This window comes from Neofelis nebulosa, chromosome 2 (assembly GCF_028018385.1).
Source record: "Neofelis nebulosa isolate mNeoNeb1 chromosome 2, mNeoNeb1.pri, whole genome shotgun sequence".
NCBI lineage: Eukaryota > Metazoa > Chordata > Mammalia > Carnivora > Felidae > Neofelis > Neofelis nebulosa.
Genome location: NC_080783.1, coordinates 141,249,021 through 141,264,890, shown reverse-complemented (window position 1 = coordinate 141,264,890; position 15,870 = coordinate 141,249,021). Strand labels below are relative to the sequence as shown.

General features: G+C 40.7%; 1 protein-coding gene across 1 annotated transcript in view; it reads left to right on the top strand.

The window, feature by feature from the left end:
- Positions 1–598: 598 nt before the first annotated feature.
- Positions 599–15,870, top strand: part of TLCD4 (TLC domain containing 4) — a 103,860-nt gene continuing 88,588 nt past the window's right edge. Inside the window, exons 1-2 of the mRNA XM_058716481.1 lie at positions 599–650; positions 2,871–3,066. The gene's annotated coding sequence lies outside the window, so the exon portion shown is untranslated. The remainder of the gene's footprint in view (positions 651–2,870; positions 3,067–15,870) is intronic.

Genomic DNA, 15,870 nt, shown 5'->3' with positions numbered 1-15,870 from the left:
TGTACCATCTCTGTCCTGTTGGGGAAGTACACCTGCATGAGAAGAACTTCAGAGGAGCTAGAGCTTTTGAAGGAAGGAGACCAGTGGCTTGGAGGCAGTGATGTGAATTGAGTTTCCCCGCCTTCTGTGGAGGTGTGAGAAACAAATGGCCTCTATTTGAGAGACTATTGAAGAAATGTGGGAGAGCAAGTCTTCATCTTCTGCCAGGAAGTGGAGAAGTCATTCAGAAAGAAGTTGAAGGTGTAGGAGGGGTTTGCAGGTTACAGATTAGGAGGTTTCAAAGAATTCGGTGAAAGGGTTTGAAGGGTGGTGAGGAATGCGAGTTGGTTCAGATTGGGGGAATTTACAAATAACCGTGGAGGTAAGAATCAGGATGATAATGGTTAATCTGGAAGGCTTCTGGGCATTGAAGTAAATAGGGATGAGGGCAGGCTCTCAATTCATTTCAGTTCAGTTCTACTAGTACCTAGTATGTGCAACTTGCTGGGGGTACAGTGGTAAGGCAGTAAGAGTTAATACCCAAGCAGTGACTTAACAATGAGCCTGACTATGTGAACTGCACACCTCTTGACAGGGCCTCCTAGAGAAAAGCCACCCAACCCATGCTTTCATGGACTGCTTGGAGTATGGGCCACTAGGGACCCTGGCAGGTAGGCCCCTTCCCACCAGAGTTCAACAATCTTCAATCCTAATGAGGGTAGTAAAGTGCGGGATAAAGAAGACTGAAGCTCTTCTGCAAGAGCCAGAAAGACCGCTCTGGTCAGCATTATGTTTGCCCATGACATGGTAGGGTAAAGCTGGAAGGGAGTTCTTAGTGTGGGCCACAGACAGAACTGTGAACACCAGGACTGATGGTAGTATGCCTTACCATTAAAGATGTTCTGCAAGGTTGGGTAGGATAGGTGATAGAAATTGTCCCCGTACAACCCAAATGATCTGCATGATAGCCAAGTCCTTGTGAGATATGCTAATATATGTTTACATTGCAGTCTTTCCTGGATAAAGCCACTTGCTAGGATTCCTTGAATGCTAACCCTTGAAGGCTAAGGCAATTGTTAATACGTAATTGGCATTTATTGTGTGCTTACTGTATGCAGGCACTTGGAGCATGAATTAACTAATTCTCACAATAACCCTACAAGGTAGGCATTATAATGATACCATTTTACAAATGAAGACATTAAGGTATAGAGAGATCATTCGCTCTGGGTCACACAGCCAGGAATTGGCAGTCAGAATTCCAAAAGGCTCACACTCTTCCCTTCTACAGTATCATTAAAAGTATTCATCATATATTTACACCAGCTGTTGTGCTATATATACCAAAGGAAGGAAGATAGAAATATAATGCTATTTACTATGACTAACTTTTCCTTTATAAAATTAGAACTAAATAGCAGGCAAAGGATTTTTAAAATGTGGCTTTTTCAGGGGTACTTGGCAGATTCAGTTGGTGAAACTGAACTCTTGATCTAGGAGTTGTGAGTTCAAGATCCATGTCGGGCATAGAGCCTACCAAAAAAAATTTTTTTTCAGTGGCTCTTTCATATTCTAGTAAAGAGTTGCTTCTCTGTTTTCTAGATTTTTGTCCAACTGCATTCCAAAATGATACCAGGTTAAATAGATATATATCTGTCTGTCTGTCTCTCTGTGTATAATCACTCTTGATTCATGCCTTTTTAAGATAAATTTGCAGTGGAGGCGCCTGGGTGGCTTAGTCGGTTAAGCGGCCGACTTCGGCTCAGGTCATGATCTCACGGTCCGTGAGTTCGAGCCCCGCGTCGGGCTCTGTGCTGACAGCTCAGAGCCTGGAGCCTGTTTCAGATTCTGTGTCTCCCTCTCTCTCTCTGACCCTCCCCCGTTCATGCTCTGTCTCTTTCTGTCTCAAAAATAAATAAACGTTAAAAAAAAATTTTTAAAAAAAGATAAATTTGCAGTGAAATTACTAGACACACTAATTTTATTGCCTTACCTTATGTTCACTTATCTCAGATACATCTTTCCAGATATCTTTATAAATTCCTTGCCCTAGCCCTATACACACAAAATGCCTTATCAGTTCCAAATTTAACTAGACATTAAAATCTCATTTAAAAATACATTTCCAGACAATCATGGTATCACACCATGTCATACTGTTTATTAATGACAACCACAGCAGTAATAGCTCCTTTCAGTTACCATATTTCCAGTTTTAGACCTATAAATAAAATCAGAAACAACTCTGTTTCTGCACTAAACACTGTTTGTCTTTGAAATCTTGCGAATTAGTTTTCTTCTCATCCAAACCCTCCTTCCCCGCAAAGCCTCTGCCTGGCACGTCTATCAAGTCTGTCTTGTCTTCTTCATTGTACATCTGCCCTTTTTACAATATCTTTCCCAAATTCTTTTTTTTAACTTTATTTACAGACCCTGAAACTTGATTGCCATATGCTTTTTTTCAATGTCTATTTGAGAGAGGGAAGAGAGAGTGCATGTGTGAGCATGAGTGGGGGAGGGGCAGAGAGAGGGAGCCCAAAAATTTCAGGTCCCGTCTTGAACTCATGCACCATGAGATCATGACCTAAGCTGAAACCAAGAGTCGGATGCTTAACTGACTGAGCCACCCAGCACCGCCCTCCCCCAAATTCTTTCTTTGCTGCGGCAGTGCTCTTTGTCCTTGTTAGAAACACACAAATTTATATCTTCTCTCTTATCTGACTATACATTATTCCTTAACTTTCTATGAAGAGAAAACATGGTCAACGTGTGAAATTCACATGCATGATAAAAACATGCAGGCTACCATTTTGTAGGCATTTATGTACTTTCCCAACTACCCCTCATTACCTCCTATGAACTTAAGCACTGTTATTATCCCTATTTTGTAGGTGAGGAAGTTGAGGCTTTACCACGCTAAATCATCACTGCTGCTGCTTTGATTTGATTTCCTGTGGATATACTGTGGCCATCTAGTGGCTTCAGGAATATGGTGATGTTACCTAGGGAAGGTACTTAATGCAGAAAACATGTTACGTTAGAAGAAGGGGATAAGAAGAATGAAATATACAGATGTGCTTCTTAAAGGTTAGTGTTATTTTCTCTTGGAAGTGTTGTGTAAATAATATGTGAATACACTTTACAACAGCAGGTAAATAGCTCTTGCTGTGCCCTTTAACCTTGTTTGTTCCCAGCGTCTCCATGATTTATTTAATATCCTGTTCATATTTCCTCAACATTAGGTACCCTCTTCATTGGGAATCCCTTCTCAATTTGTTACAAACAGGCTTGTTAATTTACCAACAACAGCTTTTGATAGAAATCTCAGATGACTTAGCTGTTTCCCAAACTTAAGATTCCCTTCGCCACACTAGTACTCCGATGGGACTTTGCTAGTTGTATTTGTTTTGGAGTAAGTTAAAAGACAACTTAAATGAACCTGAGAAAGTCTTACCACTTTGTAATACTTAATTAGTATTTACCTAGGGAACTGTGGGATAACTGCATCTTAACTTGGAAATTTAAAAGAATCTTTAAATTTCCCTTTCTGAACAAATGCTATAAACTAAATAAAACCTTTTATGGTCAGTGTCCTCCATCAATTATGCCCTGTCTTTCCTGAATATGTAACCACTGACTCGCTGTGTCTTTATCCTTAGCCTATAAAGCTCAAGTCTCTCCCATTAAAAAAATAAAAGCAAAATCAATAAAACCCTCCCTCAATCAGTCTGGCTCAGCATAACTCCTTGAAACTACCAGCCAGGCACAGCCCAACCACATGAAAATGGCACTCCAGTCTTTAACCACACCTTTTACACTTTTGCCAGAGTGTTTTTCCACTCCCAGTCTATTTCTATGCAATTGGGCTATTTCATGGAACTGAAGCCTTCTGATGAGCACAGAGCAGTTTTATTTCAGTTTTTGAGAGGCAGTCATCCTCATCATGTAGCCAGGCAGCCTATTCTGTGGACTCCTAGCATGTGGAGGGTTCTTCTCAGCATATGGAGGAAGCATGGCCCTCTCAATGCTACAGAAATAGGTATTGATTGACACAGGCCTTGCCCTAGAATGACACTGTCCTATGCATAATGGATCCCTCTATGGTGTACTGACCCAAAGAGTGTCTGAGTGTCTAAGAGCTTGGTTGAATTTGAGCAGACCTGATTTGCTCCTACAAAAAGAAACAGAGCCTTTCTCTGATGAAACTTTCAAATAAATGGGGTATGTCAGATTTGCCCTATCTTAGCCTGTGTTCCCTAGCAGCCACCACCATAACTTTCTGAAAATCTTGACAAACCACCCAAGAAAGGGATTTTCAGATGCTTCCTCTCCATTTTTTTTTACATTTCTTTCTTCTAAGTCTCTCATTCTGGCGGTCTCTCTCATCCTTCAGAAATATTCAACCACTTTCCATCAAAGGAGGCTTTATTTCTTGGTTTCTTTTTCCATATCCCAATACCTCAGACTTTATCAGAATGAGCATTCTTTTTTTTTTCTTTTTAACTCAGTCATTTGGGGCTCCAGAGAATAATGGGCTTAAGTCTCATGACTGAGGGTGAAGGTGAATCTTCCGATAGTTGGTTAGTCTCCCACCAAAGTGATCTCTGTGTCTTCTGAAATGTAAGCACACATTGCAACAAGAAGCACTTCTTTTCCTCAGAGACAATACACTCTTCTCCTTTATTCATGAAATATTCTTTTTTTTTTTAAAAGAATTTTGGCCTTATAGTATAAGAACAAGAGATTGCTACTTTCTCTTCCACTTTGCAGAAACAGCAGCAACTTTAAGTAGAATTTGTTGATTCTGGGTCTCTTATGGGAGTTTGGGGTAGAAGTGAGTTATTTTTAGTTTGGTCTGCCAAATGAAAGTACCTAATGTTTATATTTTACTATTGCTGATTCTTATTCCTCTGGTTCATTCATATCTATTGATTTATTGCCCCCCTCCACTCCCCACAATTGATATTCTGAAGAGGAAGGGTTTTGCCCAAAGTCCACCTGTGGCTGAGATGTTTTGGGTCCTTCATTTCCACGCGAGCTTAGATCCCTGATTGTCCAGGGAACAAGCCATCTATCTCATGCAGACATGGCAACTGAGAGTGGAGTAGATGGAGGCACTGTCTCTGGAGGCCCCAGGACCCCATTACTGTGGGATTCAACCATTGTATCCAAGAGTAGTTCTGAACTTGGGGAAAACTTTACCAGCCTAAGATGCAGAGCACTTTGCTTTCCAGCTGTTCAGGGCACACATTATGTATATGCTGGGCAGCTGGAATTGGAGGTCACCCTCATCTCCAGAACCCGATACCCCAACTTAGTCCCTGGGGGCTGGTTCTCATCTTAGTCCACACGTAAGTGAAACTAGTCATAACTAGTTACCATTTTATCTCTCTCTCTCTCTCTTTTTTTTTTTTTTTTTTGCCAAAAACTCTGTTTTTAAAAGAGACAAGTCCATGTTTGCTGCCTCATTTTTCTTTGTTCATTTTCATTCTGTATTTCGCAGCAATCTAGCTTCTGCCACAGTGATTCACCAGGAACCTCTAGATTTTTGAGTCCAGAAGAGCATTTCCTTTTCTAGCCTTTCTTCTCTTCTCTCAGGCAATTGCATTTTTTTTTCCTCCCATTGACTTTCATTACTATATTTTCTTCTGATTCTCCTCACATCACTATTGTTCTATCTTGATATTCTTCTTTAGTTTTTCTTTTATTTACTTCCCTTAAAATAAAAAAAAAAACTTAAAAACATATTTGGAAGATACTAGAAATAATAAAATGGAAACTTGCGTAGCCACCAGCTGGATTTTCCCTTTCTTTTATTCTTTTTCACACTGCTGTTCTCTTTCCTTCTAAGAAATAAATTCCTACTTACCACATTTTGGTCTTTGAATTTCTAAGGATTCTTAACTTTGGTAATCCTTTCTTCTGTGGCAGATGAATGGCTGCCACCATAACATCTGTTCTTTCTGGTGCATGTTCGCTTAGCTGGAGACTCCTTCTTGTCCTCTTTTACAGGTAAGTATGGTTTTGTGGGGACGTTCTTGCCAATGGACTATAACTAGAAGTGGAGAGTACAACTTTGTCCTTACCGTTTTGAAAGAAGGCGGCTTGCCTTGCATTGTTTGCTGTCTCCTCCATGGATGGGTCTATGACCAGTTGCATCCATCAAGATGAGGAAGACATCCTAGGAGAGATTGGAACAACAAGATAGAAGGAATCTGGGTCCTGAATGACCTCACAGAACAGAGTGCCCTTTCAGTCTAGGCCCGACTATTAGGTGAGAAGGGAAGAAATTATTTTCATTTTTCATTTCTTTACTTTCATTTTTCACTGCTTTCTGGGGTTTCTGTGACAGCAACTTAGCCTTTAATACAAAAATTGATACCTGGAAATGGGGGACCTCTAACAAAATCTTAAAACATATAGTATTACCTAAATGGTCAGAGAATTGTCAGTGAAGAAACAGATCTTACAAGCTGGAAAACTGGTGATTCTTGTAGTGCCATTGCAAAACATTTGGTAAAAATCTTACTCAATTTGGAAGACTGACCATGTTTCTCATATGGCTGCATTTTAGAGGAAGCATTTGGAAAGAACCAGAATGCAAATGTGTAACTGTTGTTCCTTGGTTAGTTTAGGAAGGTTTTTCAAGAAAGAAATGAGCTCACATAGGAAATGATGGGTTTTCAAAGAGAGATGGAAGGAAATAGAGCATATAGAAAATTGGGGCCTCACAAGGTTGGAAAATCCAATTATTTCTATAGTCAAACAGGAGAAGACTGTTTTTCAGAGACTTTCTTAAAGCCCACCCGTTAAGATCCCTTAGCCAAAGAAATCTAGCCTTGCAGCAAAGGTCAGATTAAGGGTGTTACCCTCACTTATTTTTTTAAAGATTACCTCACAGTAGCCACCATTAAAAGAATGAAAAGAAGAACAAATAAAGCATAGAAACTAGAGAATAAGCAAGTTTAAGAGCTCGGTCCAGAAAAGAACTTTGGGTATAGTTTCTGGCACATGTAACAGATTGGAGATGAATAGCATGGAAGCCTCCTAAGATCTTGAGGAATTGTATTGCCAAAGAAACCCAAAATCTGATGTGCAAAAGCCAATCATTGTGTCCTCAAGCCATCTCCAGGAAAGCATACTCTCCAATATTCACTGAAATTTTGAACCTGGAGGATTACAGGCAAGGGAGAACCTCCTGGAATATTGAACCCAGGGGGCACTGTGGGCATAACCAAATGCATCCAGGTGGGTTAATCAGGGAACTCCTTCCATGGCCAGGGCAGGAATTTCTGTCTGCAAAAAAAGACTATGAAGGACTACTGGTTGTTGCATGTTCCCATTCTGTCCTTTTTGAAATGGAAGTTTTGTTATAATTAATTCTATTCCTGCTTCACCACTGCATATTGGGTTAAGAGTGGGAATCAAGTGGGGTGCCTGGTGGCCCGGTGCCTGGATAGGCCCACATATGGTCTCTCTTAGAGAGAGAGGTCAAGAGGTTTGGGAAGAAGAGTACACTCAGATATTTTGAGTGTCTGAAGGATCAAGTGAACTTCTTTGTTTACCTTTGCCTTAATTAATGCAATCTTTCTGGGGATTCTGATTTGCTTATTCAGAAACCTATCACCTACATGTTGACAACTCCCAAACCTGTATGTCACGCCAGGATTCCCTTTTACGTTCTAGATCTGTATTATCCAACTATAGTTAACCCTTAACAACATGTACAGGTCCACTTATATGTGACTTTTTTTTTTTTTACAGTACATGACTGTAAATATATTTTCCTTATAATTTTCTTGACATTTTCTTTTCTGTAGCTTACTTTATTGTAAGAATACAGTATACAATGTGTATAACATACAAAATGTGTTAATCGACTGTTTATGTTATCAGTAAGGTTTCCAGTCAACAATAGGCTATTAGTAGTTCAATTTTTGTAGAATCAAAATTTATGTGCAGATTTTTGACTGCATGGGGGTCAGTGCCCCTAACCGCCATGTTGTTCAAGGGTCAGCTGTACCAAAGTTATCCAGGACACCTTTGCCTGGACTGACCGCAGGAGAGATCATAATCACAATATGGCCAAGACTAAAATTATTTTTGTTTAAACATGTACCTGCTCTGTGATAGATTGCAATTAATGGTCACAAACTCATCCCCCCACTATATATGCCCCCTTGCACTGTGACTTTTCTGTTCTTCCTATCAAGAAGTAGATTCTGGATCTCCACCTCCTAATATCTGGGCTTGCTTTGTGACTTGCTTTGGTCAGTAAAATGCAGCAAAAGTAAGGAGGTGGGAATTGTGAGTCTAGAGTAAGAAGCCTTGCAAGCTTTGCTGTCACCCTCTTGGCAAGCTTCTGTCATCATGTGAAAAAATGTGGGCTGACTTCTTTGAGAATGAGAGGCTATGTGGTAAAAGATGCCCAGCTGGCATCCAGCATGAACCACTAGCATGACCGGTGACATAATTTGCAAGGCCCAGTAGCCTCTTTATTCTATAATTATTGAGAATCTCAAGACAGGAATAGCAGAACAATAAAGTCAGCACAAGTTGCATGCCCATGAAGCTGGCCTTGACCCTAGAGAAACCATCTTGGGCCATCAAAGCTCCTGCTAAGCTGCCATAGCTGACTGTCACTATGAGTGAGCCCAGGCAAAACCAGCAGAATTTCTCAGCCAAGTCCAGCCCAGATTGTTGACCCACAGAAGTGTTAGCTAATAAATGATTATTATTTTAAGCCATGAAATTTTGTGATTGTTTAGGCAGCAATAACTAACTAAGAAATCCTTGGTTGTAATCTCCTATCTGGGATGAGTAAAGCCTGAATCATTCACCCTCACCCATATATTGTCGCATCATCTTATGAGGCCTGAAGAATCCTTTGTGCTTTTAATCTCCCTGTGTATTCTCTTCTTGCCTAGGAATGTGGGTTGTGGAGTCAAGAGTGTCCAAGTGTAAATCCTAGGTCCTCCCATTACTAATTGTGTGAACTTGGACACCTATTTTACCTCTTTGTGCCTCTATTTCCTTATCTGTAAAATAGGGCTAACCTTATCTTTCATCTTAGGGTCTGAGCAGGTTAAATGAGGGAACACTTACATAAACAGCACTTAGCACAGTGACCGTGGTGTTACTATGATTGCCTTGTTTGCACGCTGTCTGTGAGATTTAGGATGAACTGTGTGGGAGCCCCACCAAAGCCCTCTGGGGCACACAGACAGGTAAGAAAACATAGTCCTAGAAGAACTGCAAAGTAGTATGAGGGTAGCAACTCGAGCTCTGGAGTCAGACTTGCATCCCTTCCATCTCAGCTCTGCCTTTGGTTTGGTTTCTTTTGCAAGTTATTCTCTCCCTTTAGGTCTTACTTTTTGTGAACTGTAAAGTGGAAATAATAAGAGCAGATTTCTGATACCATTGTGAGGCTAGGAGGACTAAGTGATTAAGTGAGGCCTGGTGTATAGAGGAAGCCCATGAGCCTGGCCTGTAGAATATGCCTGCCACGTGATATCCGAAATTGAGTATTGGTCAGAAAGGCAGGCCAAGATCTCTCTGCGAGGGTAATTGCCAAATATAAAGTACACTATATACAAGACTGTAAACAGGATGTGAGGTGAGAGATCAGGTGCCAAAGAGAGGGTGAACAGACTACATCTGGAGACCAAGGCAGAAGTGAAACCGTTCGGGACTGTGGTTGCTTCATCAGAAAGTCTGGACAATGTAGTGTATGTTTCCCAAACCTCTTGGTAAGCTACAATAGAAAGCAAAGTGCTCTAGAAGCTGATTTTGGATTAGAGGGAACAATTCAAACAAATCTCAGCTTGCCTTCCACCAATTAGCCTTTGAGGGCCCTCCCCCTTCATTTTTAGGTTGGTTCTTGTCTTTTCTTTCCTCATCAGTCAAGAATCCATTTATTCACCAATTATTTATTGAGTACTTTGGAATACAGTGGTGAGGGGCAAATCAGTTTCCTGTCCTCCTAGAGCTTCAAACTAGCAGGAGAATCAGACAATGAAACCAGCAATCTCAGCACTTTGTGAGAATTTAGGAATCAGGGAAACCTTCCTGGAGGAAGTTAGACTTAATGTGAAACTTGAAATTTAGATGAGAAAGGATCAACTAGTCAGAGAATTGGGGGAAGAGAAGAAGATTCCAGGCCAAAGAACAGCATATGCAAATGCATGGAAGGAAGAGATAACCAGAACTTTGTGGGATTTAAAGCTGTTCAATAGTGCTGAAAAATTGAGTTCAGAGCCAGAAATGGCTAGAGAGGAGATAATGAGGTGAAATTTATTTACACTGTTAAGGAATTTAGACTGTATCCTAAGACCAATGGGAAGCCAATCAAGTGTTAAAGCAGAGGAATCACATTTTGAAAGAGTACTCTGATTATAATGTGGAGAACAGAAGGAGCAGGATAGAAAGTCCACCACCTGATTTTGTAAATAAAGTTTTATTGGAACACAACCATACCCATTCATTTACATATTGTCTTTAGCTGCTTCTATTCTGACTGTCCTGCCCTTTCTTTTTTTTTTTTTTAATTTTTTTTTTTTCAACGTTTTTTATTTATTTTTGGGACAGAGAGAGACAGAGCATGAACGGGGGAGGGGCAGAGAGAGAGAGGGAGACACAGAATCGGAAACAGGCTCCAGGCTCCGAGCCATCAGCCCAGAGCCTGACGCGGGGCTCGAACTCACGGACCGCGAGATCGTGACCTGGCTGAAGTCGGACGCTTAACCGACTGCGCCACCCAGGCGCCCCTGTCCTGCCCTTTCAAGAAAATGTTTGCTGATCCCATGGTGACTGTTACAGTGACATGGGTAGGACAATGGTGGTCAGCTGTGGGGAAGGCAGTAGGAAAGTCGGAAAGGCATACCTATGGAGTTTGTACCAAATCATGAATGACTCTCAAGAAATCATGACCCGGATATCGGCTAAGATCATCTGTTTTGTTTTTTAACACGTTAAAATGGGTTCAGGCCCCTATTACACAACTCTTAAATGAGCACAGTACCTGCTGATTGTTTTGCCAATTTCCCAGACATGTATGATTTGAGCATTACCTTGGGCCCTGCTCCTACTATTGGGTTCAGTTATGGACTCTGTTCAGGGTTTGCTGTCTCCATTTTGCTCCTTTTCTCTTTTAGAGTGGACCTTGATCCCGTCATTTCTTCACTTACCCCACCCCCACCCCCACTCACATGGTGTATGTGTTTGTGGAGAGGGATGGGAGCTTAGGGATTATGGAAGGTTTACTGAAGATTTGGAAGACATGAGAGGAGTCAAAAAATGCAAAGAAGATAGAGTGTTATAAAAATATATACTATTTTATTATAAATATTATAAAAATATTTTAGGTGTGCTGTGAAGTTACTCTGTCTTCCATCTCTTTTCTCTCTTTCCCTTCTCTTTTCTAACTATTTCTTTCATACACCGAAGTGAGTGTCTGATGTGGAACAGTTTGGTCTCTTATGATCCTGTCTCTTGCTAAACCCAGCTCTTGATCGTACCATCTACTCACAATAACTCATCTAGGTGCTTTCCTCTGAGAAGACTTCTAGGACCAACTGTTGAGAAAATTGGTTTAACTTGACCATAGTAACAAGGTGGCTCAGAACCAGGGTACTAAGGATAGGTTTGGATCAAATAGGTGTAATGTGATATGTCCAGCTGGAACAGCCAAGAAAGGAAGTAGTCCAAGGTGGAGGAGAAGGGCAGGTAACCAAGTAGGGAAACCAAGATCATTTCTGCAAGAGTAGTGTAAGAATAAGACCTTAGGGGAAGGTGAGGTTGTAAATAAGAGAGGAGGCCAAGATTCTCCGATAAGGCGGCACCAAAGTAACTATATTGTAACCTGTTGACTCCCTGTGAAAAGAGATCATGTCTTAATTATTTTTAGATATGTACCACGTAATAAAATGTTAGACACACACAGTGGGGACACAAAAAATGTTTGATAAACGGAACCCTTAACCTCATGCCATTCCTGAAATCTGGTTCTTTTTGTGTTCCTGGGCTTTGCTGTTTTGCTATAAATCAATCTACTGTGTCTGAACAAATCAAACAACCCAGGTAAAAGTATTGTAACATGTTCTTCCTTCAAAAAAACCTAAACTAGGTCTCTGTGTATTTGTATCACAACAAAAGTAGCAATAAACAGCTGTTAGTAACACCACCGTCATGTACTGAATGCCTATTAGATCTGAAGTACAGTAGCAGATGCTTACCTACCTTCTTTCATTTAAGCCTCATGATGACACTATTATTATATTCATTTTACAGATGACGAGAGGTTCTCCTCAAAGGGGTTCGCCTTACTTAGGTCATGATAAGTGGCAGGTTGTTTGACTTCAAAAGTCTTGATCTCAATAATACTAGTCTTTGCTGTCTCATAAGTGTTTGCCTTGCCCCCAATTTCTAAACCTTTGAACCCATTCCCTTGTTTAAAATCTGTCATTGCTTTCATACCCTCCTGAGCAGAGTCTGCAATAGTTAGTATGGCATAATTTGTTTTCTCACAGTCGTTGCCTACTTGACTGGTCTTGTCTTTTATTGCTGTTCCATAAATGCATGTTGAGTTCCAAACATTTCTGGTTCCTGGGACCATGCTAAGCTCCTCCATGCTTCTAGGGTTTTGCGTGTTCTCCTTGTTTCTGCAGTATGTTTCCTTCCTATCTGCCTGGCCTTTAAAACCAAGGACACAATTTCTGATCAGTCTCTCTGGGAGATCTCATAATCTCTCTCGGTTTTGATTCTTCTATTAGTAAATTGAGATGATATTTCCTACACTTTGGAAAGAGTTATCTGGGATGCATTGTGGCTTTGCCACTCACTGGCCATATCATCTTGGGAGAGTTACTTGATTTCTCTAAGCCTCAGGATTTTTTCTTCATAAAATAGGATAGTGATGGTTATTTAAAACAGCACCTGGCACAAAGTAAGTATTCAGTTAGAGTGAATAATAGAGCTATTATTATATGGCTCTTCTGTGAATTAAATAAGATTAACAAGCATAATGATCTAGCACAGTAATTGTGAGCACACTGTGCTTTCTTAGTGATTTCCTGCTCACCCTTTAAGATTCAGCTCGAATTCCCCTTTATAATGCTTTTCTGTGAGCATTCTGTACATTGCACACATGGTTGGCCATTTTGTCAATTGTGCTCACATACCTTTATTTTCACTTATTATATCCCCTTATAATCATTTGCCTAAGTTCTCATCTCCTTTGCTGGCCCAGACTTCTTGATGACAAAGGACTATTTTATTATCCACCCAAACCTCGCATGAATAGGTATTTCACACACATTGGTTGACTGACTGAATACAGCCATTAATAAATGAGGATGAATCTCAAGGAACTTAGAGTCAGTGGTAAGACTACCACTAGTCCTAGCACCACTATGTCATGTTTCTCGAGTATCACGTGCTTGACATCATCCTGGGCGCTTGGTGCTCATTAACTCATTTCATTCTCACAAGAGCAATATTAGTATTATCCCCATTAAAATGGTTTTTTTTTTTAATTATGAAGTCTTATTACCATTTTATAGATAAAGCAACTGAGGCTCAGAGAAGTTAAGTAACATACTCAAAGTCACACAGCTAGCAAGAGGTGTAGAAAAAATTTTATGTTTCAGTGGAGAACTGCATTGCCCAGAGGACATTTTCTAGACCCACCCGATTCACTGTCTTTGAGCTATTGCACATCTTTCTGGATTATCTGATGGTAGCCTTTTGTCATGTTCAAGCCATTTTATAGCCCTGTAAATGTGTTTCTTTTGAATTCTGTTTCGACCAGGTTACAACATCTGCCTGGTTCCCTCATTGAATGAGTTAAATGAAGTCTTTAACATTTTTTTTTTCTTTGTACCAGAGTCATAGTTTTAGCTTTTTCTGAAAATTATCTTTTGACAGAGACATAACTGGAATACAACTCCCAGTCTGACTGACTTCCAGGCCCAGTTCTGCAACTCTGAGGTCTCCGGGATCACCACACACTGTCCTGGGGCGCTTTGCTCTTAGATTACAGAGCTCTTACCTCGACCTCCCGAGACTCTGCTTCTGTAGCATTTCTGTTTTCGTTTTTTGTTTTTTTTTTTAATTTTTTATTTTTAACGTTTCTTTATTTTTGAGACAGAGAGAGACACAGCATGAACGGGGGAGGGTCAGAGAGAGAGGGAGACACAGAATCTGAAACAGGCTCCGGGCTCTGAGCTGTCAGCACAGAGCCCGACGCGGGGCTCGAACTCACGGACCGCGAGATCATGACCTGAGCCAAAGTCGGACGCTTAACCGACTGAACCACCCAGGCGCCCCTATGTTTTCTTTTTATTAACAAGGTTCCAGTTATTCTGTTCCAGGTGGTCTGAAAAACACTCTTTGAACAACTTTTTTTAGTAGAAGAAATAAAATGCCTGTACAAAGTGAGTTGTAAATTAAATTTCAAAGAAGGAGAGAAGAGGAAGAGGGAAATTCTGTCTGGAGGAATCTGTAAGTTTTATAAAGAAAGTGGCATTCTGTTAGGGTCTTAAACTAGGAATGCTTTTCGCGGGGAAAGAGGGGGAAGAAAAGACTTTCTGTGTTCCAGAACACAGCATGAGCCAAAGCAAGGAGTCAGGAAAATGCATGACGTTTTGGGGGAATGGCTAGTGGCTGGATTTAGCTAGACTGAGTAAAGAATGTGAGAGGGAGAATATGAACCATAAGCCTGGAAAGGATAGGTTCCAGCTGGAATGGAGGCCTTTCATGCCATTCATGTATTTGATAGGTAATAAAGAAAGCTGACTGAAAGGGAAAGAGTAAGATCATCAATAGCAAGTTAGAGGAATCCTGAAGAAACAAGAGGATGGAGAGACAGAGTCAATCTCTGAATGCCAAGGAATGGAAAGATGTGAGATCACAAGGATTTGATGTCTAACTAATGAATATTTACTAAGGGTTTGTTGTGTGTGAAACGAAGTGCTAAGCACTAGAAGAACATGGGAAGAGAAATTATTATCCTGATATACAAAGGCTCAAAAAGGGAAGATGCCAGAGAGACATCAGAGGTTGTCTGAGAAGGTATACAGGTCTAAATTTGGAGAGTCATGGAGGAAGGGTGGAGGAGGTAATTATACGGAAGGTGATTAGCAAGTAGAATTGACAGAATTTGTTGTCTACTTAGATGCGGAGGAGAGTGTGTAGGGAGAGTCTAGGAAAATTGAGGTTTCTTAGGTTTGATGATTAGAAGCCTGATGACCCCAGGTCATCTATTTTATTGCATTTAAAGAACCTGGAACCTTTTATTGCATTTAAAGAACATACTATGTAGTAGGATGTTGGGAATAAAGATCTGGAGCTCAAGAAAGAGAGTGTTAGGTATTGTATAAGTTGAGTTGGTACCAGATATACCTCAGTGTTTGGGAGAATAGAGAGGACAAAGATAAATACAAGCTGAGATCGGGTCCAAATTGGACGAAGCCATTTCTTGGAGTGGGTGGAAGTGAACTGAGCAAAAGGTTAATTGCAGACTTTGGAGCTCAGAATTAAGCAGAAAGGCCCATGTGCTATTGGGTGCAAGGAATCATCAAAGCTTGGAGATGAAAAGGTCAAGGGCTAGGAGTATGCAAGAGCTTATTAAGAAATGAGAGCAAAGAAGGGGGATCACACTAGAGAATGTGTTTCCCAGGACCGACTTTAGGGGTTACTGCTACATTTGTTTGGAAGAGCTACTTTCGGCGAGCAGTGAAGCTCCCAAGGAGTTTAAGCGACAGAAAATACTCCTTCAATTCCCACGGAGGGAAGAAAAGAGAGAAGTACACAGAGCTGACTGGAGGCCATTCAACTCCTCAGGAACTCCCTAATGTTAGGTGAAGTTGGGGAAAAATCTTGAAATTCTTGGAG